Genomic DNA, 27,180 nt, shown 5'->3' on the forward strand with positions numbered 1-27,180 from the left:
CATGAGATATTAAGCAATTCAAATAGTCCCAATGCTCCCAATATCTGGAACCAGTATTGTTAAGGGTGATCTGTGGCGTAAATTCTAGGATCAACTATCTGCAGAACTGCTTTTCACAGTGGCCAAACGTCTCCAAATGGACAGTTACAGTATAATGCAGCCAGAGCCCTGCTTTGATTTGATTTGATTTTAATCATTTATGAGCGCACAGACAAATAACTGAATCGAATCCTGGCACAGGTGGAACAGTAGACTAGATGGAAAATGTAGTCTTATAGACATTAGTACCATTGAAATTAATAGAAAACGAATAAAGCTTTTAATTGAAAAGATAGGTCTTCAGACCTGCTCGGGAGGCCAGAAGGGAATTGGCCCTCCTTAAATTCAACGGAAGGCTGTTCCATAGTCTAGGCCCAACAACTGAACATCTACAGTCTCTTCTTGAGCCACAGTGTGCCCTGGCTCTGTGCCATGCCCTCGTCAAACCACTGTACAGTACATGAAAACACTACACACCTCTTGTGAACAATATGCACTGTCTGATCACAAATGCAGTATAAGGGCATTGCTCATAGGAATGAGGGTGACTCATGGGCAGATGGCTGTTTGAACACCCAAAGTGAGTCGGACTCATGTTTGTTCCGTTGACAGCTGCATAAGGAACATTATGCACAAGGATGGTGCATGCCATCGACAGGTGCATAAATGCCACGGCATACCGTAAGCAGACCTCCAATACTTACCTACAGTAGAAAAGGTCAAAACCTTCATGAGTAGTCTGTGCTGTACTGAGGTGCGCTGTATGTATGTGTTTATGTACGTATAGGATTAATATAAGTCACATCTATCTTGGAAGCAACAGAGTGCAGTACATAGGGGCACACACTGGGGGTTACTTGCAAACGTGTGGTGGTAGGTGAGGAGCTGGGATGGATACGGAGAGCGGAGGTGGGGTTTCAGATGGAATGAATTAAGGTTGAGTGATCTGCTCTTGGCAGGATGTTTTTTAAAATGCGGGACTCCAGGTCCGTCCAGAGATATAGGATGTAGGAGGGCTGTCCTAGCTCCACTGGTAACGTGATCCATTGATGGGGCACATAGCCGAAAAAGTCCTGTTTCCTGTCTTTTCCTTCTGGCAGGTCTTTGTTTCCAGCATGACAATGCTTTGGCTTCTGATGGAGTACTGGCCTCTGGGTGTGTAAAGACTGGAGGGGGGCACTGTACCTCTGCTCTCTATATGGTAGAGGAGAGACACAGAGGACCCGAGCCAAGATTCTCTATTATTGGTATGTGGTCCAGCAATCAAGGCCTAGCTTCTCAGGAGGTGATGCAGGCTGGTTCTTAAGTACAGTGTACTCCCCAAACCCCCACAAAGGAATGTCCACACACTGTATTAGTTAAAACACAGTCTTTATATAATTTATATTCAAGGTTATGTACACTATCACAATAACTCACTGTGCTCAGAAAATCTACAAAGGCAAATATATACAGTTCTAAAGTGGTACCACAATTATTATCAGATCTCAATAAAGTGCATCAACTATACTCGGGTCAAATGTCACACAGATCACTTAATAAAGGCAACAACAATAGATATAGGAGGAAAGCAGTTGGTTAGAACACTTGGCAGAATACTGGCCCCTACCACTAGACACAGTTCTGCGTGGAGAAACCCCCCACCTGGGCAAACTGTAAAGTAAAGTTATATCACAGGCCCAGTCCATATATTGTTCTAGAAGTCTTATTTCCTTCTAAAATAGCTCTACAACCTCAATGTACCTGGAATAGCAGAGTTTGTCGTTGGGTCGTCGACGGATCCTTCTTGAGCAGATCCCTTTAAGCCAGGATCCATGGATCGTCGAGATCCCACAGGAAAAAAAGGGTTGAACGACGACGGTGAGGTGGCAGCTTCGTTCGTATCGGTGCTAGTCGACGATGGAGCATTGGCGTCCTGCAAGGAAGAGGCATGCAGGCCACCTCAGTGACGATAGTTCAGGACCGCAAAGAGATTGTGAAGAACTGTGGCCCAGCAAGGGCGTCGAGTCATCCGGCGTCTCTTCGGTCATCAGGTGGTGGGAAACCCACCGGCGGATGCTCCTCGGTGCATCGGCGGCCTCGACTTTCACCTGCGGGGCAAAGCAGTCAACTTTGCAGGTGAGAGCATCCTTTGATCAAATGTTACTTAGGCAAAGGGAGCACAGCGGCTCCGGTCGGCAATGGCGGTCGTTGACAGTGATGGACAACAGTGTCCGGGCGCTTCTCTTTGTGATTCCGTGGTGGTCCCCGTCTCCGGTGGCAGCCTGTCGTAGGTCTGTTTACCAGGGAACTTTGGAAAAGATCAGCTGATGCACGATGGTCCCTCGTAGCTCGGGAAGAGGGCACCTAACCAGGTCCTCTCTGGGTCAGTCCTTGGAGGCACGGCAGCTTTCAGATTGACGAAGTAGAGCAGTAGCAAGACTTTTCTTTCAGCAGGGCTTCAAAGGTAAGCTTCAGTTTCAACTCCAGTTTCTCTTCAGCTTCTGAACACAAATTCTAGCAGTGAGAGGCCCCTAGATATACTAGTTGATCTCCCATTCTTTCTGCTGGGTCACACTCAGGCAACCAATCGGTCAGAAGGGCATTCATGCAGGCAGGCAGCCAATCAGGTGCATAGTGCCTTCAGGCCATTCACTTCTCTCCAGACACTCAAAACAAGTTATGTGTATTGGGCCAAGTACTCAGCCATTCCACACTCTACACTGCATTCATACCAGTTTCAGGCAGGGCTGTCTCAGTCATTTTGTCAAACACCAGAAACCAGACATCCACAACAAGAAGTGCATATTGGGCACACACTCCATTCACCCAGGTCCCACCCACAGGGTGTACCCACAACATACAGTCACTGGGAAGGCTCCAGCCAGTCTGTCCTGGACTTCACAACAACACCATGTATGGAACCTCCACCCAACAGCCAGTCAGGGGGAAGGGACTGAGTCAGGGCTTCCCAGGACTTTGGGAAAACAAGGTAAACGGCAACAGAAAGCAAGAGGTCACAGGGGGCATCGTGTTTCCTATCAGGAATCAACTGATTCTAATGGCAGGCCCTGGGTATCCCAAAATGGAGGATATTCAGAGCACCTGTCAAATTCAGCATGCAGCTGCCACCAGCCCATACCCTGCTCTGTGGGCTACACACAGGTGCCCAAAAACATACACTAGGGGCACAGGGTTGTACCCCCACCCAGGGGTGCCATAAGGATATCCCATGGGTCTGTACACCAAACCAAAGGAGAGCGCTGCACCGCCAGGAGTCCCACATGAACTCCTGAGTGGAAAACACAACAGAACACACGATAAAATCAGTAAAGGACAAGGATACGGAGGCCCTGTCCCTCTGATGCATTTCCAGCATCACAGTCGCCCCCCCCCCCAGACTAAGGTTAGGGTGCCTAATCTCCCACGAGATAGACAACCTCATCCAGACGGTAAACATACCTTCTGGAAAGGCCATCTGCATTATCGTGACTCTTCCCTGGTCTACGCTCTATGGTGAAGTCTAGCACTTGCAGGCTAATGGACCACCTGAGCAGTTTCAGGTTCTCACCCTTCATCTGCATAAGCCACTTCAGGGGATTATGATCTGTTTGGACCTTGAAGGTAGATCCCGTAAGGTAGGGCCTAAAACCCGTAAGGCTCCAAACTATGCTAAAACATTCCTTTTCAACAGTAGCCCACCTACGTTCTCTGCCCTTGGTTTGCCTACTGATGAATATGATCGGATGTTCTCTTCCTTTGTAATCTAACTGGGACAAGACAGCTCCAATTCCGGTGTCGCAGGCGTCAGTTTGAACGATAAAGGGCTTGCTGTAATCAGGCACACACAACACAGGTGCCCTACACAGACTTTCTTTCAAGCCAACAAAGGCCCTCTGACAGTCTTCAGTCCAATTAACCTTCCTAGGCTGTTTGTGTGAAGTCAGAGCTGTCAGGGGTGCAGCTAGGGTTCCATAGTCTGCCATGAAATTGCGATAATACCCAGTGATACCCAAAAAGGCTCTCACCTGGGTTTGAGTATTGGGAGTCTTCCAGTCCTTTACATCCTGGACTTTACCAGGGAGAGGTTGGATTTGACCCCCTCCTACCTCATGACCAAGATATGTGACTTTGCCCAGAGCTATCTGGCACTTGGTGGCCTTGAAAGTGAGGTTAGCCCTTTTCAAGGCCTGCAACACCTTATCCAGATGTGTCAAATGCTCTTCCCAGGTAGAACTGTAGACGGCAATGTTGCCTAAGTAGGCCACACAGAAGGCCTCCAGCCCACTGAGCGCATGATTGAGCAATCTCTGGAAGGTGGCAGGGGCATTCTTCAACCCAAAAGGCATGACCCTAAACTGGTAGAGTCCTTCAGGTGTGGAGAACGCCATATTTTCCGTGGCATGGTCCGTCAGAGCTATTTGCCAATAACCTGAGGTAAGGTCAAAGATGCTTACAAATTTGGCAGCACCTATGGTGTCCACGAGTTCATCAGCCCTGGAAAATGGGTGCGCGTCAGTGTTGGTGACGGCATTGACTCTTTGGTAGTCCACACAAAACCTCCAATCCTTGGTACCTGCCTGGGAACTTGCCTTGGGGACAAGGACCACTGGACTAGACCAGGGACTGGTTGAGGGTTCAATAACACCCAGATCCAACATCTTGGCGACTTCAGCCTGGATGTGGTTCTTAACTGTATTTGACATACGGTAGCACCTGCTTTTGCCAGGCACACTGTTACCAGTGTCAATCTCGTGCCTACACCACGGTGTAAGGCCTGGTGTCAGTGAAAACAGAGAGGCATACTGCCGGAGCAAAGCCCTGCAGGCCTTCTGCTGCTCTGTTGTCAGATCGGGAGAGAGATGTACTCCCTCCACTGAGCCATCCTGAGGGTTGCTATGCAGCAAGTAAGGAAGGAGCTCACTCTCAACATCTTCTTGCTCTGTAGCTACAAAAGATGTGAGACTTCTGCTCGCCTGTGAAAAGGCTTGAGTTTGTTAACATGGAATACCTTAGGGGCTACCCCAGGGACTCCCATGTCAACCAGATAATTGACTTTGCCCATCTTGGAGATGATCCTGAAGGGTCCAGTCCACTTGTCTGCCAAATCTCTAGGCTTGGTAGGCTCCATCACAAGGATTTCCTGTCCCGGAGTCCAATCCACTTGCAAGGCTTTAAGGTCATGCCAGTACTTATTCAATTCCTGGCTGGCCATAAGATTCGCTGTTTCCTGCCCCATTATCTGTGTCATCCTCAGTCTGAGGACGAAGACATAATCCCCCACTTGCTTGGTAGGACCTGAAGGGGTGGCTTTCAAATCTTCTCTGATCAAGGCAAGGGGCCCCCTCACGGGATGTCCAAAAAATAACTCAAAGGGCCTGAAACCACCACCCTCTTGAGGTACCTCTCTGTAAGCAAACAGCACACATGACAGGAGGAGATCCCATTTCCTCCTTAGGGGCTCTTCCAAAGCGCCTAGCATGCCCTTGAGAGTTGTATTAAATCTCTAAACCAGACCATCGGTCTGGGGATGCTAAGAGGTGGAGAATCTGTAGGTTACCCCGCACTCTTTCCACATAGTTTTCATGTACCTAGACATGAAGTTGGATCCTCTGTTAGAGACAACCTCCTTAGGGAATCCAACATGGGTGAAAATGCCCAGGAGAGCCCTGGCAACTACCTTGGGAGTAACAGTCCAAAGGGGTATAGGCTCAGGGTACCTGGTGGCATGATCAATCAAGACCAGGATGAACCAATGTCCACCTGAAGTGGGAGGGTCAAGGGGACTGACAATGTCAATGCCCACCCTCTCAAACGGTGTGCCAACCACTGGCAATGGCTGCAGTGGGGCAATGACACTGCCTCCAGTCTTGCCAGACTACTGACAAGTTGGACAGGTCCTGCAGTAGGACTCCACTTCCACTCCCATCTGAGACCAGTAGAAATGGGCAGAGAGCATCTGCTTAGTCTTCTTGGTACCAAGATGACCAGCTAGGTGCACCTCATGCGCCAACTGCAGCAGGAAGGCCTGTAAACCTGAGGTACCACCAACCTCTTGAGGGCACCAGGTTCAGGCATAGTGGGCTCACTAACAAGGAACTCATCCTCACAATAGATTCGAAATGTCCTAGGCACTTTTCCTTGTGCCTGGGACCGGGCATGTTTCCTCAGACCCCTGAGAGAGTGGCACTCTCTCTGTCCCTTACAGAAGTCCGCCCGGGAGGGACCTCCTTCAGCCAGCAGGCATTGAAGATCAGGATTGTCCTCCGGGTTGAGAACCTCTCCCACAGGAGAGTCTTCTGTCTCTTCTCTCTCAGAAGTTGAGTTTGGGTGTTCCACTGCACCCAGCCCATCCGCAGCATGGATCCCAATGGGTGCTGTAGGAACAGCAGGAAGAGCAGGAGCCTCCTCCACAGAGGTGGCCTTCTTACTCTTCCGTTTCCTTCGTGCCTTGTGTTTCCCCGTCGGTGAGGGTACCGGGCTCGCAGCCGGACCCTGTGTGACCTGCGATCGGGTGACCGCCACAGCAGCCATGGGTAGACCATCCATGATCATCCCCAAGTCCACCAAATCGTTGCCTAGCAAAATGTTCGCAGGCTTGTTTTCCTGAACCAGGACTGGAAGCTTCGCTGTCTTGTCTCCAATCGTAATGTTGACTAAGGCTACAGGCGATAATTTGGGAGGCCCACCAGCTAACCTGGTGGTTCTCAGAGGAGCACATCCATAGTCCTCTGGCTTGAGCAGGGTCCTGTCCACCACGGTCATGCTCGGCCCAGTGTCTCTCAAACCAGTAGAAGGTTGGCCATTCAAGAGGACACTTCTCAAAAACCTACGAATGTTCTGTGGGATAGTTGATAGCACTTCTGCATACTGGTCCCAGGCCCCAAGGGACACTAAAGAAATCTCTACGGGAGCACTGAAGGTGATTCCAGTAGAGGAGGGGAGGACAGTGGCCTCCACCTCAGGTACGGAATAGGGGTAGGTCAGGCTGACAGCCTGGACTCCAAGTGCCTTACCCTTACACTTGGGATCACCCCTTCAGTGATCCAGAGCCCCACAATCCCAACAAGGGCCAGGAGTGCGGGATACAGTACTGGAGCCACTGGGACCCTGCTTTGCAGCAGGTGGATCACTACTCTTACTCCCACCCACAACAGACTTATCCCCACTAGGTTTTTGGGTCTTTAGAGAGGAAGGTTTTGGTTTACCCGACTGTGATTACTTCTGGGACTCCTCAGCTTTCTGAGCGGTCCCCTTTTCTTTGTCCTTGTCCTTCCCACTGGAGTCCTTAGGGGACACCTGATGAGAGACCCACTTGTCAGCCAACCTAGCCAGCTTAAAGGGGTCCAAAATGTTCTGGTCAGCAACATACTGACGCAGCTCTGGTGAACAGGCTTCCAAAAAATGCTCAAAAACAAAAGGTGGGGCAATTCAACAAACGTTTTCACTTTGTAACCATCAATCCACCCCATCATGTTCATGTGTTCAGCACTCACCCAGTCAACCCAAGACACATTCTCTCTTTTCTTAAATTCCCTGAACCTTTAAAGGTATTGGGTAGGCGTCTTGCCAAACTTGGAAATCAAAGCAGACTTCATGCACTCATACTGACCCCTTTCTTCCACACTCAGTTTCAGAATACAGTCATATCCGGTCTGAGGCACTCTACTTAACAAACACTTAGCCCAGTCTCTTTTATCTATATCATGAATTGCACAAGTCATCTCAAGCGCTTCAATCCATTGGAGGATATATCAGAACCCTCTGCATACACACCAACCAAATCTTTCATAAACTTGGTTGCTCTGGACCTGACACTCTCAACTGGTTTAGCTGAAGTCTCCACTCTAGCTTTCTCTAACTAGATTCGCTGACATTCAGTGTCCCGCTTCTTGAGTTCGAGGTCCTTATCTTTGAGTTCAAGATCCCTATTCTTGAGCTCCACTTGTTGTGCCAACTCCTCTTTCTTAAACTCAGCTTCTATTTCCAACGTGCGGTATTCAAAGGCCAATTTCATCCTGAATAACTCAAATTCCACTGAATTGCTGGGGTTTGGAACAGAGACAGCAGGAATGGTGGCATTCCCAGAAACAGATTCAGTGACAACCCTCGAGGCAGAGTCCTCATTGGTTGCATCCCCCCCTTCAAGAGATTCACCATCAGTCTGGTAGTCCACCAGGGCAGCTATCAGCTCAGCCTAGACTTATCCACAAAGTCTAACTCCCTGGATTCACAAGCATCCTGGAGAGCCTGTAAGCTCATCCGAGTCAATTTACCATTTGCAATAGATTCCATTGCTTGTAATGCAGTTATCTTGTACACAACTAAACCTCAATTTAACAAAGTGCAGATATTTTGAAAGTGGAATGGTTATACACTGATTCTTAAAACCATAAGCATCCCATCGCTGCCACCAGATGTAAAGACTGGAGGGGGGGTCTGTACTTCTGCCATCTATATGGTCGAGAAGAGGCACAGAGGACCCCAGCCAACATTCTCTATTATTGGTACATGGTCCAGCAATCAAGGCCTAGCTTCTCAGGATGTGATGCAGGCTGGTTCTTAAGTAACGTGTAGTCCCCAAAACCCCACCAAGGAATGTCCACACACTGTATTAGGTAAAACACAATCTTTATATAATTAATATTCAAGGTTATGTACACTATCACAATAACTCACTTTGTGCTCAGAAAATCTACAATGGCAAATATATACAGTTCTAAAGTGGTACCACAATTATTATCAGATATCATTAAAGTGCATCAACTATACTCTGGTCAATGTCACACAGATGAATCTGAGTGATTTGCCCGTGGCTGAAATTACTGTGGGCAAATCGTTCGCATGAGAAAGGTGCGAACTACCAAAAGTGTGCACCTTTCTCATGCGAACACACATACAAACTCACACACAACACACCCATAACACTCCCTCACCCACACCCTCAGCACACCCCCACTCACACCCCCAACGTAAACAAACTACATTTACCTTGTCTTCACGCTGGGTTCCTGCAGCGCCAGTTCCCTTTTACTTCCGTGATCGGGAACCAGCGCTGCAGGGTCCTTTTCTTCTCTTTTTTTTAAACGGAAGGCTGCAGGGGTGTCCCCCGCAGCCCCCGCTCACTATACCATGAAGTATAGTGAGCGGGGTGATGTGGAGGACACCCCCGCAGCCCCTGTTTCTTTTTTTTTTAATGGAAGTCTGCAGGGGTGTCCCCCATAGCCCTGCTCACTATACAATGAAGTATAGTGAGCCGGGTGATGCAGGGGACACCCCCACACCCCTCATTTTTTTAATAATGTTACCACCAAAGGTTCGAACTTTTGGTGTTCGAACCTTTGGTGGTAGCATTTTTAGAACAAAAGATTCATGCAAACCTTTTGATGCGGACAAATTGTCCTAAACCCACACAAATCCGAGTGATTTGCCTGCGGCTGAAATTACTGCTGGCATATAGTTCACATGAGAAAGGTGCAAACTACCAAAAGTTTGCACCTTTCTCATGCAAACACACATACAAACTCATACCCACAACACACCCATAACACTCCCCCACCCACACTCCCAGCACACCTCCATCCACACCCCCAGCATAAACAAGCCACACTTACCTTGTCTTCACCAGAACTTAACTGTGCAATTACAGACAAAGAATTGTTAGCAATAAAATCAGCCTTCAAAGCCTGGCGGCAGTATCTATTAGGTGCCAGACATACCATCACAGTAATCACAGTAATCACCAAAACCTTCAATACCTAATGTCAAGAAAAGCCCAATCGTCACAACAGTTGCGGTGGGCTCTATGCTTCCCAGAATACGATTACTTAATAACATACCGACCGGGAGTTCGGAATGGGAAGGCTGATGCCTTGTCTCATATGGGTGTTGAAGAGAAAACAAACAGTATCCTGGACACTGTTACCATCATCCCAAGTGATAAACTACTGGGACTCACCACCGAATTGACTCTGAGTGAACTTCAAGATAAGATTCAAACCTTAATGAACCCCGAGATCTTGCAGAAATGGAATTCCCAAAATGAACATCACACAGTTCTGGTTGGATTACCCTACTTCATGGAACAACCATATCTACCAAGTAAAAATCTGCAAGAATTGGTCATGTCTGGTTATTACGATTCCCTGATCGAAGGCCATCCCGGAATTGCTAAGACTCTAGCCAAGGTTAAACTGAATTATTGGTGGCCAACCTGGCATAAGGACATTGCTCGATTCGTTCTCTCCTGTGGGATGTGTGCACAGAGTAAATCACAAAAACATAAACCAGCTGGCCTCCTACAACCACTGGATATTCCACCGGCTCCCTAGCATACTCTTTCTCTTGATTTTATTACGGATTTACCTCCCTGTCAAGGTTTTAAAACCATTCTGGTGGTTGTAGACCACTAAAATGGCACATTTCATTCCATTCAAACGACTTACTAATGATACCGGTCTGGCAAAAACATTTCTTGAACAGATTATAAAACTGCATGGTTTCCCCTCAGTCCTAATCTCAGATCGTGGAAGCCAATTTGTATCCAATTTCTGTAGGAAATGTGTACCATGGCACAAATCGATGTTCGATTATCCACTAGCCATCACCCCCAAACGGATGGGCAAACAGAAAGAACAAACCAGACATTAGAACAGTATCTACGTTGCATGGTGCATCAAGCGAAGAGAATTGGAAAGACTTGTTATGGATAGCGGAATATGCATACAATAACTCCATACACACCAGCACGGGACAAAGCCTAGTCTCCACAATATACGGAAGACAATCACGTACCTCTGAACTAGACTCCCCCACGACCTTGGAAATGCCAGTGGTAAAGACTCTACACACAAGCATAACCCAAGCCTTCAAAAGGGCAAATGAACATTTACTGCAAGCCAAAGACAGACAAAAAAAATCTCGGACCGGCATTGAAAGAAAGCTTCCGATTACCAAGTTGGAGACGAAGTCTGGTTGGCATCAAAACATGTGCCCATTAAAGGGACCCAGACCTTTCGTCCAAGATATCTAGGACCCTATACCATCGAATCGGTGATAAATTTGGTGGCTGTCAAGTTATCCTTACCACCAAGCATGCAAATTCATCCAGTGTTCCATGTGTCACTTGTAAAACCTGTACAACCAGGAACCCGAGTCTTAACACCACCAAAACCTGTTCTAGTTGATGGAGAGCCTGAATTTGAAGTTAAAAACATCCTGTATTCGAAACGTACCAGAACTAAGCTATACTATTTAGTTGGCTGGAAAGGGTACAGGCCTCAAGACAGAACTTGGGAACCAAGTGAACAAATTCACGCACCACGTCTGATTAAGAGGTTTCACCTGGATAACCCCACCAAACCCGGACCGGACAGGAAGGATATCATGAGAGGGGCCTTGGGGGGAGTGCTGTCATGACCACTGTGAGGGGGCACAAGTTGTGCCACAAGCAGGCTCCCACCAGAACCCTGAGGGCCTTAAAACCACTGCTCCTGGAGTCAGTCCTGGCGCCTTTGGCACCAGGGTCATATGTAGGAAGGAAGGGCTGTTCAAACTAGGTCCCATTTATGTACATGGGCCTTTAAATCCAACATGGAAGCACCCAAACAGTCTAGTTCTAAGAACCAAGCCATGCGATCTAGTGTTTTGGGTGTGGCAGGCCTGGAACTACTTTCCTTGGTACTACTTTAACTGGGCTATATAAACCACACCCGACTGCAGAACACGCTTCGTGTTATTCTGCAACCAGCAGCGTGACGCTCACCATGTCCAGCTCCTGGTCTTCAGCATCTTCCTGTAATCCATCAAGAACAAGAACAAAATTATTCTGTTTTACCTGAGAAAGCACCATCCAGGACTCAACATCTCAACTGGGCTGCAATCTGTGGAAACCGAGATAAGAAGAAACATCACTCACCTGTGAGTGCTAGCTTATGGACTTCTGGCGAACCGCTACCATAGCTGCTGTTCGAACATTGCGACTTGCAATAACGAGAAAGGGAAAAACAATATTAGAACGCGCGCTCGTTTCCAAAACATTGAATTCCATCAGTCTTACCTGAATTCCATCACGCTATGCCACGCTTCCATACGAAGTACCACAGCAACATCTGCAAAGGAAAAGAGACATATTCAGGTTGGCTTTCAATATTAAACAACCGCACAGTGCTGTACTTACCTTAACAGATTCCGGGGGCCTGTTTTTCATTGCGCTCTCATCCACTCGCAACACCACAGCAGCCTGCGAGGAGAAGAAGAAGAAAACACAGCTTAGGTTTAAAAGACAATAAAGGTGCTGCCCTTCGCGCTTTCTCTTACCTAGAAACGTGCCTCTCCATCCGGCACGCCAGCATCAAGATCTTCGCACCTGAAAAGAAGGAGATAAAGACATTAGCAAATTCCCAACATAAACAGAACAAAGACTTACAATTACCAAACCTACCTGCCTACCAGCAGATTCGGGGTCACAGCAGTCCTGAGCCCAAGGAAGGCGTACTGCACCAGTGAAGCAACTCAGGCAGCTCGCCGACAATCATCAAGCGTCCCTGCACAAGAAACAGTAGATGTGAAAAGGTTGGCAGCTTAAAAACTCTCGAAAATGTACCAGTTTGAGAAAGAAGATCCAACTGAGAGGGAGTGGATGCTTAATCAGCATCAAGGAGAAGATGCAACATCTTTGGCTCCTCATAACCCTCATGAAAAGCAAGATGTAAGTACTGAAGAGAAGGGATTTTATCCACTAAAGGAATTAAAGGCAGCAGGAGTCCAACATATGAGCCCCCTGCTTATAGCAGTGATGATACCAAGGATGAGAGATGGAATCGAGAACACAAATACATATTAGCATTCAGTGAAGATAAACAGCATGATTAGAGAAAGGATAGGCAGGACAGACAGATAGATATAGAGAAAAAGGCAAAGAGAGACACAAGGACAAAAATGATACCGCTAATAACATGACATTAGGACAGAATGAATGGATGGGAGGACAAATATTGCTCAAACAAGCAAACCAAAGCATTGATAGAGTTCGAGAAAGAGAGGAAAGAGAAGAGCAAGAGAAGAGAGATAAAGAAGAAGAGAGCTTATATTAAGAAGAAAGGGACAACAAGTGTAAGCGAAGGGAGGAATGGCCAAAAGTGAGATGAGAAAAGAAAAGGACAGCTTAGAAGATGAGAAACAAAAAGAGGTATAAGCCCAAAGATTGAAAGTACATAGGTTGCAAAGAAGGCGAGAGGAAAAAGAGTTAAGGGAAATAAGACAAAGAGAGGAAGACATTAATAGAATTAGGAGATTTAAAAATGACGAGATTGAATATTTATGCCATAGGAGCATGGTGCCCGAAGAAGCACAAGAGCAATTGGAAGAAGAAACAGTGTCACAACAGCCCAGAAGGGAACTGCAAGGAATGCCACAATCAGCATGGGCTGGTGGGCAAGATACAGAAGACATAGAGCAGAGGCGTGGGAACCTATATAGGCAAATGAGGGATAGCAGAGGTATGGAACTCCAGAGAATACTGAAATCTCCCGATTAAAGGATACTGAAGGTAGATCAGGGGACTTCATGACAGATGATCATAGAACAATGTCTTTAACCAGGTTAAATCTTGATGATATTGAAGAATATAACAGTCATACGAGATGGGGCATGTGAATGTTTAGGAGAATAGAGCGTAGATGAAGGGGTAAAATAGTCAGATTTAGAAGACGCCATAGAAAAAACCCCAGAACCGACACCATTCATTGATCGACCACAAGCATGATTGCGCAGTACAAGAAATATATCACTGCCTTACATAAGCAGATTAAGGGCATTGCCAGGATGGAAACAAACAGGCAAGGATAATGCTGCATGGAAGACAAGGACAGTGGGTGGGTATAATTATGAATCAGGACTGCCACAATTCTCACTATTGGAGAAAGGAGGGGGACAACCATATTATATTCCATAGCGCCAATTGTATAAGGAGAATTTAAAGTGTACCCTACCAAGTTTAACATCCGGTGCAGGAAAGTGGATTTCTGAATTACAGAAAGGAACTTCAGGAGCGACTTTAGACATAGGCGACATTAAAGCCCTATTATCAGCATTCTAGGGGAGAGAGACGAAAACATTTGGAAAGAACAGTATATCCAAATGTCACTGCCCAAACCACAGTGCATGATTGGGTGCCATTTAACAATTGTAGTGCAGATGTATGGCGTTCACTCCGAGTACATTATCCTGATACATCAGATATTGGGTCAATAATGACTAGGAAAATGGGAGAGACTGAATACCCCATTGCCTTTATTCAGGAAATTCAGGATAGATGGAATTTGGAGATGGATGAATCCTGGTATAAAACAATAGCATTTTTTAAATCATATTTTATGTCAAGGGCTGCCAGAACCGTGCAACGTCAGCTAAAGAAACAGGTGTGAATGGAAGCAAAACCATGGGCAGAGATACAAATGACAATTGTGTATTACTGTAGAATATTAAGGAAAAATGGAAGCTGAGAGTAGGAAACTGGAAGAGGAAAAGTTGGTGCCAAAAAAACTATCAAAGTTTACCATAGAAGGAGCGGTATTGACAAGTAATGAGGGAGCAATGGCACAAATAGTGCAGTTACCGCAGCAAAATAATGTGGCATATGCCATGGATCAGAACAGATATAATTTTATGCCGAGAGGCATAGGGAATGGTCCTCGAGGAGGAGGATGAGGTAGATTTCAAAACCCTCAAGGAAGGGGAGGGTTTAATGGCAGATAGCCACCACAATGTTGGAGGTGCAGTAAATTTGGACATTTAGCTAGAGTATGCAGAAGCCGGGGAGGCATGTGACAACAGAAATGGCAATCTTCAAGAGGGGGGGTGGGATATGCTCCACAGTATAATGCAGATTCACAAGGATATTATGCCCAAGATCACACACAAACTCAGACATGTGCACCACAATCACAGCAAATAGAATAAGTCCCAATGCAGATGTAATCTCCACAGGTGCAACAACAGCCGGCATCGACACAAGTACAACATATTCCAATGCAACAGGCAGGTACATCACAAATGGCACATAGATACAGGAGCCACGCAAGTAGCTGCACCCAAATCACACAGTGTGACTTTAGTAAGAGGGAACCCTTTCACAGGCACAGGGATGGATTTGTATCCAGAATAGGACAGCCCAAAGAGCTACCTGATGTGCTCAGTACCACCGGTAACACCGAACCCCTAAGAAGAACCAAGGGTCAAGGTGACGATAGGAGGCAAGAGGCTTTCATTTCTTGGGCACATTGGAGCAACTGGTTCCTGGGTCCATGAGGGAAAATATCCAATGCCAGGCAACGCCATGCATGCACAGAGATTTTCAGGGACAATGAATTTAGTTCCATTTACAGATGAATTACCAATTTCTATAGGTGAACACGCCATGTCTATGCCATTATAATACTCTAGACAAATGCCAGTAAACATACTTGGGCATGACTTGATGATGAAACGTAACATGATGATATATTTTACTGATGAAGGAGTAGTGTGTTCAACTCCAGGGATACATTATGCAAATGTGAGGGAGCTCACATTAGAGTTCACAGGAAAGAAAGATTTACGAGGAATACCTCTAGACAAGGTAGTGTTTTTGTATGTAGTGACTGTCTTATTATCATAGTTGCCTACATTGATCGGTACATTATTGAGAATACCTGATACATTTTTGTTAAGGCCAGAGATCCCTATGGATGACGAGGAAGGACAAATGATCCCTTTAGAACTAGAAGCAGCAATAGTTAGAGAAGAAAGGGGGATGCTTCATGGGACAGACGATGAGGGAAGGGGATGGAGATGGAGAAAGGTGAAAGCCCTTAATGAAAAATGTGACAGACGAGGAGTTATTTAGGGATGACTATTCAAATGATATGTTGGTATTTTTCATACATCTTACTTATTGGTTCAAAGTAGAGTATGTAGACTGTAAGTGATTTCAATCCGGCACACACCCAAGTCAACGCCTAGCGTGTAATGCACAACTTCAATCCTTATTTATTTGTGTCTAAAAGTTCTTTTATTCTGAACCATGTACCATTCATATCACGCCCCTCTCCTGGATCACCCCCGGTCACACTGAACCAGGAATCAGGCTAGTTTACACAGATAAAATATTTATTTATGTATTCACAATTCAATCACACTATGTTTTAATGGGTACACAATAATCACCAATGGGGTGATTGGACACTAAATAATCTCTTTAATATACAAGGAGTAATAGTGAGCAAAACACTTCAGCACAGAAATAATACTTTTGTGTATGTGTTCAGATCAAATAGCAGTGTGGTTACTTGTTCCCCCTGCATAGCCCTCAACCCTCCAATAGGCAATGTAAAGAGATAGGAGGAGAGAGCAGGTATTCAGTAATGGCAGAATTCAAACAAAATATAAATCCCAATTTCCCCCCAGCAACACAAGAGAAAAACAGAATTGATTGATAAGCGGTCAAAATGGTTTTAAGGTTATTGTGAGAATGGATTGGGTAGAAACACTAAATATGGCTTACATTGCTGAACTGTTTAAATTCTTATGGGAGCCACTTTGGGTAGTAGCAGGCAAACACTAGCAATGATTTAATACTAAGAAGCAATGTGAAATCTTAAAACTGAGGTCGGGAGCTATCAAAAGCTGTTTTACACGTGTCAGAAATTCCCTAAACGAAAATTCACGCCAAACCTTTCCATGCACGATAATCGATTACGGGAGAACTATATGGATTTGGAATGTGGTTTTGGACGCAAAATTTTGTTTCTAGTATAAAAACTGAAGAAGTTATGGATGTTTTAGTGGAGGGCGTTTTTTCGAGATAGAAGAATGGGAAACAGGAATGCCCTTTTAAAAGACAAATGGGATTTCTTACACTAGATTATGACTATAGAAAAAGGGAATACCACACAAGAAGCTCCATCAGTTCCTGGCCAGGGAACCCTTCACATGGTGGATACTCAATTTCTTTCTGTGATTCACTTTAGTTACTCACAACACTAATGACTTATGATTTTAGAAAACAAATGAGAGAAACTCAGCACAAGAAAAGTTCTGACAATACTATGATTCTGAATTTGCGGATAGGATGAATTGAGATTGGGATGAGACTATGCAAAGTACATATGCTATGTGACACAGTTCTATTCTATAGATACTCACTAGATATGTTTTACACAGAACCGTCATGGATTCTGGTCATAGATTTTGGTCATAGATTTTGGTCATAGATTCTGGTCATGGATTCTGGTCGGGATTCTGATCAGGGATTCTGGTCAGGGATTCCGTTCACACCAGATTGTATTGGGTCTGCAATGGCTCTGGTCACAGCTCAGCACAGGACTGGATTGGATCTCTGGTTCTGATGATAATGATTTTAGTAGGCAAGCAGTACAGCACAGCCCGGCTGTATTTTGATCCCCTTTAGGTTTCTAGGGTTCTGGTTCTGGAAATTTAAGGCCTAGCTGAAAATGGTTCAGCTAATGGAATGGGCCTTTCTGCTTTGCCAAGTTTCTGGAGTCTGGAGCAAGGAAGATGGATGGTTCCGCTCCAGGGTGCTCCGCCAGCAATTGGTTAGTGGGTGAATCTGTCTGTCTTTTTTCAGTGCTGAGCTGTCTCTATTTATGCTATGATGCAGGGGGTGTATGTGCTGGTTTATCCTAAGTGTGACCTTTGGCTAGAGATTGGTCAGGGTCTCCTCTCTGCCTTGATAGGAGGAGAAAAACATGGTGTCACCTTAATGGTGTGAATTTATGAGGCCTAGAGTCCACCCCTAGCCTCTTGACTCAAAATCTACTTTTGACACAATAAATATTTACACATATGCAACCTCTATAACAACCACATATGTATACATCACATATTTTGAGTAGCAGATACTCCTCCAAGCCCCATCGCTGTAGGATCTTGTGTCTGCTTTCCACTGAATTTTGCCCTTTTTATCAGGAATACAATGTCCGGTTTATCAAAAAATGTGAGCGTTGAACATGGGAATAAGTGTATGAAGTTTCATGCTTCTATCAAAAATACATTTTGTGTAATATCACATTTTCCGCTGTTTCTTCCCAGAACATGTCACAGAGTTCTGGTGCCTTTTAAAATGTGCAGCCAATATTTACATTAACAATGCTGTTATTTTTGTGTTTTTGACAATTTTACACTGTAAGTTATCCGTCTTTTTAAATTGTGTCTTTGGTCCTTGTTAAGCAACAAATGGTTGTTTGTCTCCGCCTCCTTCTGCCTCTCTGCAGTTCAGAAGCAGTCTCCTCCAAGTTCCTCCTGAGCCCAGGCCATTTTACGACCCTTCACACTTGGCAGTTCCTGTAGCTGGAGGATGTCCATTGTCTCCTTCCCACTGCAGCCCAAATTCTCCTCCAACCCTATAATCATCAATTAGGTGTGATCTCCTGGTGGAGGGAAGCAGAAGGGAGAGGCCTTGCCTCTGTAGCAGAAGCTGTTATACTGGTTTGGTTGCTTTTAGCCAGGCTTAAATTCAAATGTAATTCTGTTGCATTTTTTCTTTGCTTAAAACAAACTTGTAATTTCAAACAAGCAGCTGGAACGCTTATTGCATATTCTAACCCATGGGATTAAACAGTTACAACATAGGTTATTCTCAGTAACAGGCCACTTAGTTTTCAAACATTTGATCAGTTTGTACAAGTTTTAGAGTTTATCATGCAGGCTTCTGACAGCTGTCATTCAGGCGGCCGAGGGTACTGCGCCCAGATTTTGACATATTCCACAGGCAGGCAACTTTGGCTGTGGATATTTCTTTGATACTTTCAGCTTTTCAGAACATTTTCTGTTCACCATGATTTCCTGAAAAAGTGAATTGTAGCACCCAGCAGGAATCCTGGATGTTTGAGGGTGTTTTATACCGACATTCTGCAGTTTCAGCAACCAAGAAAAAAAGATTTAAAGCAAAATTTTTGGATTTCCTTTAGCAGAGCACTGCTTTTTCCCTCTGTACTCCATTTTCACTTGTTGTGGAGCCCAGTGACATGATTCAGGAGTGAGCTCTCTGTTCCACCACTGACAACATTTGTGGTATATTGGGCAACCATATGTTTGTGTTTTGCACAGCGCGATTTTCAGTGGTTTTGGCGTGCACTAGGGTTTTGCGGCCATTTTGATATTTCTGACACCATCAGAACACCGGGATGCTACATGGCAGAGCAAAAGTGGGTCAAGACATCCCACAAGACATAGTCCACATAGAATGGCATAAAGAAGCTGCCATTTTTCCAGGAAGATTTGGAAAAAGTACCAAGTATCTTATGGACTACAAGTCTGTATGACATCGGCTTACTTAAGGGAGTAGTAGCAGTTAAAAGTAAGCTTAAACCAGGAGCAATTACGCCACGTGCAAAACAGTATATGATGTCCAGAGAAGCGGATGAAGGTATATTTGAAACCATATCCGCTTTAATGAAGCAATGAATTTTGGTACCATCTGATTCCCTGTGTAACACACCCATGAACCCAATCAAAAAATCCACGGGGGTGTTGTGGAGATTTATCCAGGACCTTCGCTCTTTGAACAATATAGTCGAAGAAGAGATTCCCTTGGTTCCAAGTCCTGCGACAATATTGTATCACATCGAAAGCAAAGTATTTCACTGTTGTAGATTTAAAAAATGAATGTTTCTCAATTCCCCTTCAGGAAGACTTGCAAGATTTGACTTCCTTTTCGTATAGAACGATTCGCCTGGAACACACTTGTTTGCCCCAAGGGTACTGTGAGTCCCCATTAATCTTTAATAGAGTCCTTCAGATGGACTTGGGTAATGTTCAACTTGAAAGTTCATAATTCAATACGTTGATGACATTTTAGTGTGTAGTGAGACAGAAAGAAAGAAGAAAGATGCAGAGAAGACTCTGTCAAACTTAGGACTATACTGGCAGAGAAAGGGTACAAAGTAGATAAGGAGAAATTACAATACTGTCAAGAAGAAGTACTGTATATCGTACAATTGATCTCACACAAAGGAAGAAAAGTGACACGTGCAAGGGCAGAGGCTATTATGAGAACTGAACAGCCAAGAAAACTGAGAAAAATGCAACAATTTTTAGTCCTTTGCAATTATTGCAGGGCCTGGTTGTTGCATTCTTTGTGGCATAGGTGGCAACAGATGCATTACAAAGCCTCCACCTCCTCATTCAGCATGGCACCCACAGCTTGAAGCACCGGTTCAGCTGCAGCAGAGATAGCGTGCCTCATCATCACTGCTCCTCCAACGACATTGGTATGGAATGAGGAAAGGCTACAAGTGAGCCGTTGCCATGGACAACACCACATTGCTTCTTCCAAAGTAAGACGCTTGTAAGTTTGTTCACTTCTCCTCTGTCGCTTTCCTCTACCTTTTACTGAATCTTATGTATGTGTTTTCTAATTGCCCTTCCTTTTCATTGCTCTGTTTTTCTTCAGACCCAATCCCTACGTATCTGATTAGAACAAAAACCGTGCCCTTTCCCAAGCACAAGCTTCCGACTAACCGTCCATGCCCGAAGCAGCTAGGTTTATCTTCTTCTCTTGTTGCACTCATAGCGGATGATACCTGAACCCCCAAGGGCCTCTCCCTATCAGTTTTACCTCATTGTCATTATCTCCGCCTTCTTGTTGCTACAGTGTTACAGCCTGAGGTCTCTGATACTTCCAGTCACTGAGGAGGGCTCGGCACTGGTTACAGTGTTCTGCCAACAGATGAACAAAGAACAGCATCACATCTGACACGGCCAGCTACTACTATCTAACTTCCGTACCAACAGGGTTTCTTCCCCAGAGGGTTTCCCTGGGATCCTTGTCGCACTGGCTATCACATCAGGGGAGATAAGGGGATCAGGGCAATTCGATACATTCTGCTCACCATTGCTGCCTCTGACAGGTTAGTCAGCTTATTTGCACGTCTTGTTATAACAGATAGCAACGCCCACTTAAAAATTGAAATATTCTTTGACAATACTTGCATAGTGGACCAGCAGATGCAGCAACTGGTTGCAGCGGTACAAAACCTAACATTAGGCATGCAGACCCTAAAACAGGAAAATGTGTTACTAAGACAACAGGTAGCATGCACTCCAGGGGCAGGAGAATTGCCTCCAGGACCCTCACCAGGGGGAAAATACATCAAGAACCCACATATGTTAAAGGGCATTTTGGACCAATGTACGGTTCAATTTTCATTAAAAGCCACTTATTTTCCTTCCGACCGAGACAAAGTCGAACATTTAATTTCCCACTTGACAAGAGGTGCTTTGGCTTGTCCCACGCCGCTTGTAACTACTGACAATCCAATCTTGAATTCTTATCCTCCTTTCTTCAATAGTCTTCATGCTTGGTCTGCAGGAAATTACGGTTTCCACTCAGGAACAGTTATTAGACTTCAAGGAGTGTACCGTGGATCCACTTGCATATATCACTAGATTTAAGCAAATGACAGCCGACTCTGCATGGCCTGATGATGCATTAATCACAATATTTAGAAGAGGACTCACTGAAGATCTTGAGGACGTGATCTCTTGGGTACCCCGAGCCACGAATCTCACTGAGATTATTACCCTTACCATGCAAATGGATTACCGATTGCAGTAACGTCGCTCTGAGTGCAGGAAGGGTAGAACCGTCCAACAAATGACTGAAGCCTCGTGACCCCCTTCGTTCAAACAAGAATAAGAGGAGTCCATGCAGTTAGTTGTGGCCAGAGACCCACTGACTCCCAAGGAACGCAATAGACGAAGATCCCTGGGCTTGTGCATGTATTGTGGGTCAAAATCGCATTTCATTAGGGAATGTCCGGTAACTCCACCTAGGCGCTCGCGAAAAGAAAACTCCCATTTGTAGATGGAACCGCATTTGGGAAGGATACTTAGGTTCCCCTATTCAAATAGAGAGGTCACAAATCCCATTTGTTTCACATCATTCAATGGTAGTCATTAGAGTACGTTTGTCCTATTGTGGTAAAGAGATCCAGAATGTCCCTGCTTTAATCGATTGTGGAGCAGCAGGTCTATTCATTGATGACTAATGGGCTCATCAACAAGAAATCCCAAGATCATCGAAGGAGATCCAGATTCTGGTAGAAGGTGTTGATGGTACCCCATTATTCTCAGGACCTATTAGTGAGCAAACCATTCCAGTATCCATGCACATATCCTCCCATCGGGAACAGATCTCCTTTGATATCATCAAACCAGCACATTACCACATGATATTGGGATTACCCTGGCTACACTATCATAATCCCATTGTTAATTGGTGGGCTGGTTCTTTATTTATGGGCTCAGAACCCTGTATTTCCCATTGTTTATCTGAAGCGTCGGTGGGCATTTGCTCCTCTTCCTCTGAGGCCTTCAGACCCACCACTACCATGGTGGATATTATCCAGTCCATTCCCAAACCATATAAAGTTAATCAGGATGTCTTTTCGGAAGTGCAATACAAGGAACTCCCTCCTCATCAACATGATGATTGTGTTATTAATCTTGTTCCTGACCAACCTGTGCCTTTCGGATTGATGTATATCCTCTCTGAAAAGGAAAAGCAAGTCCTAAAGGAATACCTCCATACTAACCTGAAGAATGGATTGATTACTGAGTCCCAGTTACCAACGGGACCTTCTCTAATTTCTATCCCCAAGAAGAACATGATGAGTTGCATCCATGTATTGTTTTTAGGGGATTAAACAAGATGACCATCCCTGATTGGTATCCACTGCACATCATTCCTGATATACTTGAGGCAGTGAAAGAGGAATCAGTCTACACTAAACTCGATCTTTGGGGAGCTAACCAACTCATTCGTGTTCGCTGTGGAGACAAATGGAAAACGGCATTCAGAATGCTGTTTGGTCACTATGAGTACAGGGTAATGCTCTTTGGACTCTCAAACGCTCCAGTCATCTTCCAGCGGTTTATGGACCATGTGTTTGCAGACCTTTTGCTACATACAGTCATAGTGTATCTGGATGACATTCCAGTCTATTCTCAAAATCATGCAGACCATGTCCTACATGTCCAAACAGTTTTGCAATGGCTAAGGAACAATCCTCTCTATTGCAAACTTGAAAATGTGAATTCCATCAGACAGAAGTCACTTATTAAGGCTATGGGTTGTCCGCAAAAGGCACTGCTATGGATCCAAGTAAGCTGACTGATGTATTGTATTGGCCATCACCCAAATCAGTCAAAGAACTCCATCGCTTTCTGTGATTTATGAATTTTTAGCAGAAAAGTAGTTCTCATTTTCCCCAAATCATTTCACCATTAACTGCTTTGCTCAAAAAGGGGTCCAATACCATTGGACTCCTGTCACAAACAAAGCCTTTAACAGCCTCAAAGCGGCCTTCACTTCAGTCCCAGTATTACACACCCCAGACCAGGGTAGGCCTTTTATAGTGGAATCCGCTTCATCCTCTAACGCCCTTGGTGCGGTACTCAAGCAATCAGATAAGAATGCAATTGAATACCCTGTGGCTTACCTGTCTAAATCAGATCTCCATCAGAGCAAAACTACACTGTGTTGGAAATAGAGTTATTGGCAATAAAACATGCCTTTCAGGAATGACAACATCTGCTTTTGGGGTCTAAACATCCAGTGGTGGTCAGAACTGATCATCAACATTTTAAAAGCCTTCATTTTGCGGAAACCCAAAAAGTCGACCGGCCTGTTGGGCTTATTTTTCTTCCCCTTACAATGTCATGTTTAACATCATCCTTGGTAGAACAAATTATATGGCTGATGCTTTGTCTCATAAGGTGGGTGCAACAGGCAGACATTTCTCCCTATGCTCTTCCAATCTGGCCTATATTGATTTTTCTTCAGACACTGAAACACGATACTATGTATCTCGACTCATACTGTAAGGAGATAGCCATAGCGCACCACTTGCACCATGAGGGGGACTACTACTTCCATGATGGGCAAGTTTTGATCCCTTCTGTCTCGCTACGGAAGGAGGTTCGTCGTTTGTGTCATGATTTTTGGTGGCAGGACACAGAGGTGTCGCTATTACCCTGGAGCCTATCCGCAGACATTTCTGGTGGCCGGACGTGGCTAAGGATGTACGGGATTATGTCTCCTCCTGTGTGGCTTGTTTGCAGTCCAAAGTTCTGAGAAGGAATCCTCTGGGACATTTAGTTCTATCTATTTTGCTTACAAAACCGTGGCAAGAGATTTCCACTGATTTTATAGTAGATCTACAGCTTGCAAAGGGACATGCTGAAATAATGGTGAAAATCGACTATTTCACTAAACTCACCCATTTTCTTGCTATACCCACTGTTCCTACTATTTCTTAGATGGCAAGGTTATTTATTTGTACCATCTTTTCAAAGCATGACTTGCCGGACATCATCCTCTCGGAAAGAGGACCTCAGTATACTTCTAGGTACTGGCAGTTGGTTTGTTCCTCTTTGGATATTAAGCAGGTTCTTAGCTCGGGTTATCACCTCAGATGAATGGCCAGACTGAGCGTTTGAATCAGACCCTGGAAGGTTACCTGCGATGTTTTGTCTTGGTGGCCCAGGATAATTGGGGGGATCTCTTGGCCCTGGTGGAATTTGCCTAGAACAACACTACACACTCTGCATTAGCGGTTAGCACTTTTTTTCCTCTTATGGGTTTTATCCTGCTTGTTTCCCTACCATCACACCTGCAGTTACCCCACTTCCTGATGTGAATGCTTTAGTTTCGGACATACAGAAGGGACATCTCTTGGCTGGTAGCGCATTACAGACGGCTCTTGACCGTGGTAAATGGACTGCTGACTGCCACCAGTCTACTGTTCCGGTGTTGGTGCCCGGGGACAAGGTATGGCTAGCTTCACGCTTTCTTCCTCGCCATCTAGTCCCCTCCAAGTTGTATCCTAAATTCTTTGGCCCATTCAAAATCCTGGTCCTTAGAGGTTCTGCTGCCTTTCTTCTGCGTCTTCCGGCTTCTTGGTCTCGGATCCATCTGGTTTTTCATGTCTTGCAGCTAAAACCTGATGTTCCTGAATTCGAGGTTGCTGATTCCCAGTATTTCTGCGGCCGTCTTCAGTACCTGGTTGACTAGAAAGGGTGTTCTCCTGTGGATCATACCTGGGAACCTGCTTCTGTAGTGCATGCACTGCGATTTGTGAGACAGTTTCATCTTCTTCAGCCGGGCAAGCTGGGTTTGGCTCCTCTGGTGAGTGGGCATCCGGTTGCATCTGGCTTTCTGCTGCATTCTTTGTGGCGTAGGTGGTGCCAGATGCATTACATAGCCTCCACCTCCTCATCCAACATTGTGCCTACAACTTGAAGCACCAGTTCAGCTGCAGCAGAGACGGCATGCCTCGTCATCACCACTCCTCTGACGGCATTGGTACGGAATGAGGAAAGGCTACAAGTTACAGTCATTTCTTCTGTTCATTTTATTTTATTTTTAGCCATCTGTGCCTCCTTTGAGTCCTTTTAAAAGTGGACAAATATATGTACTGTAATCAAAGACCCAGTGTAATAACAAGACGTTCAAATAAGATGATTGACCTGTCAGAGGCAGCAACAGTGAGCAGAATGTGACAAATTGCCCTGAGACCCTTATCTCCCTTGATGTGATAGCCAGGGTGACAAGGATCCCAGGGAAACCCTCTGGGGAAGAAACCCTGTTGGTCAAGAAGTTAGATAGTAGTAGCTGGCCGTGTCAGGTGTGATGCTGTTCTTTGTTCATGTGTCAGTGGAAAACTGTAGCCAGTGCCAATGCCCCCTCAAGGACTGGAAGAATCTGAGACTTGCGCTGTAACACTGTAGCAACGAGAAGGCAAAGAGAATCAAAATGAGGTGCGACTGATTGAGAGAGGCCCTTGGGGGATCGGGTTTCGTCCACTATGAGTGCAGCAAGAGAGGAAGATAATCTGGCACGGACGGTAAGTCAGAAGCGAAGAAATCAGGAAAGGACAAGCGTTTTGTTCTCCTCAGAGATGTGGGGATTAGGTCCGAAGACAAATAGAGCAATGAACAGGAAGGGCAATTAGAAAACACATACATAAGATTCAGTAAATGGTAGAAGAAAGCATCAGCATAGAGGCGAACAAACGTACACTTGTCTTGCTATGGAAGTAGCAATGCGCCATTGTCATGAATTAAAAAGCGCGATCAGCACAGCTCCTGTGTTAGGGATTCCAAATCATAGTGAAGATTTGACTTATTCTCATTGAAATTCAGAAGTCATAACAGCAGTGTTTACACAGAAAACAACACTAGGACATGGTCATAAACCATTGGCTTATTATAGTGGGATCTTAGATCCAGTTATTAAAGGACATCATCCTTGTGAGCAATCATTAGCTGCAGCTGCATTTGCGATTGAAAATGTCTCAATTAAAACCATGGGGTGTTCAGTAATGTTGTTTGTAGAACATGCATTATTTGCAATTTTGCAGAAACCTAAAAGCACATTGACCACACAAAGAGCGTCAGGGATGAGGTAATTATCTCAAACCCTGTGATCAAAATTGTTAGGTGTAGCACAGTGAATCCAGCAACATTTATAGCTGAACCAGTGAGAGAAGATGATGATGTGCATGACTGTATAACAAATACTGAATGTTATGATGATATTCCCAGAGCTAGAGAGAATGTTCTAGGAAGGGGGGGAGTTTCTCTCATTGATGGGTCATTGAACATTGATGAAAAGACTGGGGTGAGACATATACGGAATCGGCAGTGTTAAAACTGAAACAAGGGGGTATATTTGAGATATTGATTAGCAGAAGATTGTCCCCAAATTACTCAGCACAGGCTGCTGAATTCCTGCACTTACTGATGCGCTACAAAGTTTTGAGGATGAAGAAGTGACAGTGTACTCTGACTTCCCCTACATGACGTCAACCATACACGCAGGCCTATCAAGTTGGAAAAGGTGTGGCTTCCTCCATGCAGGCAGCACTCTATTGCAACATGCAGGCTTATTAGAAACACTTATTGAATCATTGAGTTTCCCAGAGACCATAGCAATCATAAAATGCACAGCCTATTCAAAGAGAACAGATTGAATCTCTCATGGAAATGAAGTTGGAGATTTAGAGGCCAAACAAGCAGCCTATTACCCAGCCACATTGAAAGCAAAGTAAATAATATAAGGCAAACAACAGGGCGATGCATGCTGGTCAAGGAAGGACT

Source organism: Ambystoma mexicanum, chromosome 9, assembly GCF_040938575.1.
Source record: "Ambystoma mexicanum isolate Mex_15411 chromosome 9, UKY_AmexF1_1, whole genome shotgun sequence".
Taxonomy (NCBI): Eukaryota; Metazoa; Chordata; class Amphibia; order Caudata; family Ambystomatidae; genus Ambystoma; species Ambystoma mexicanum.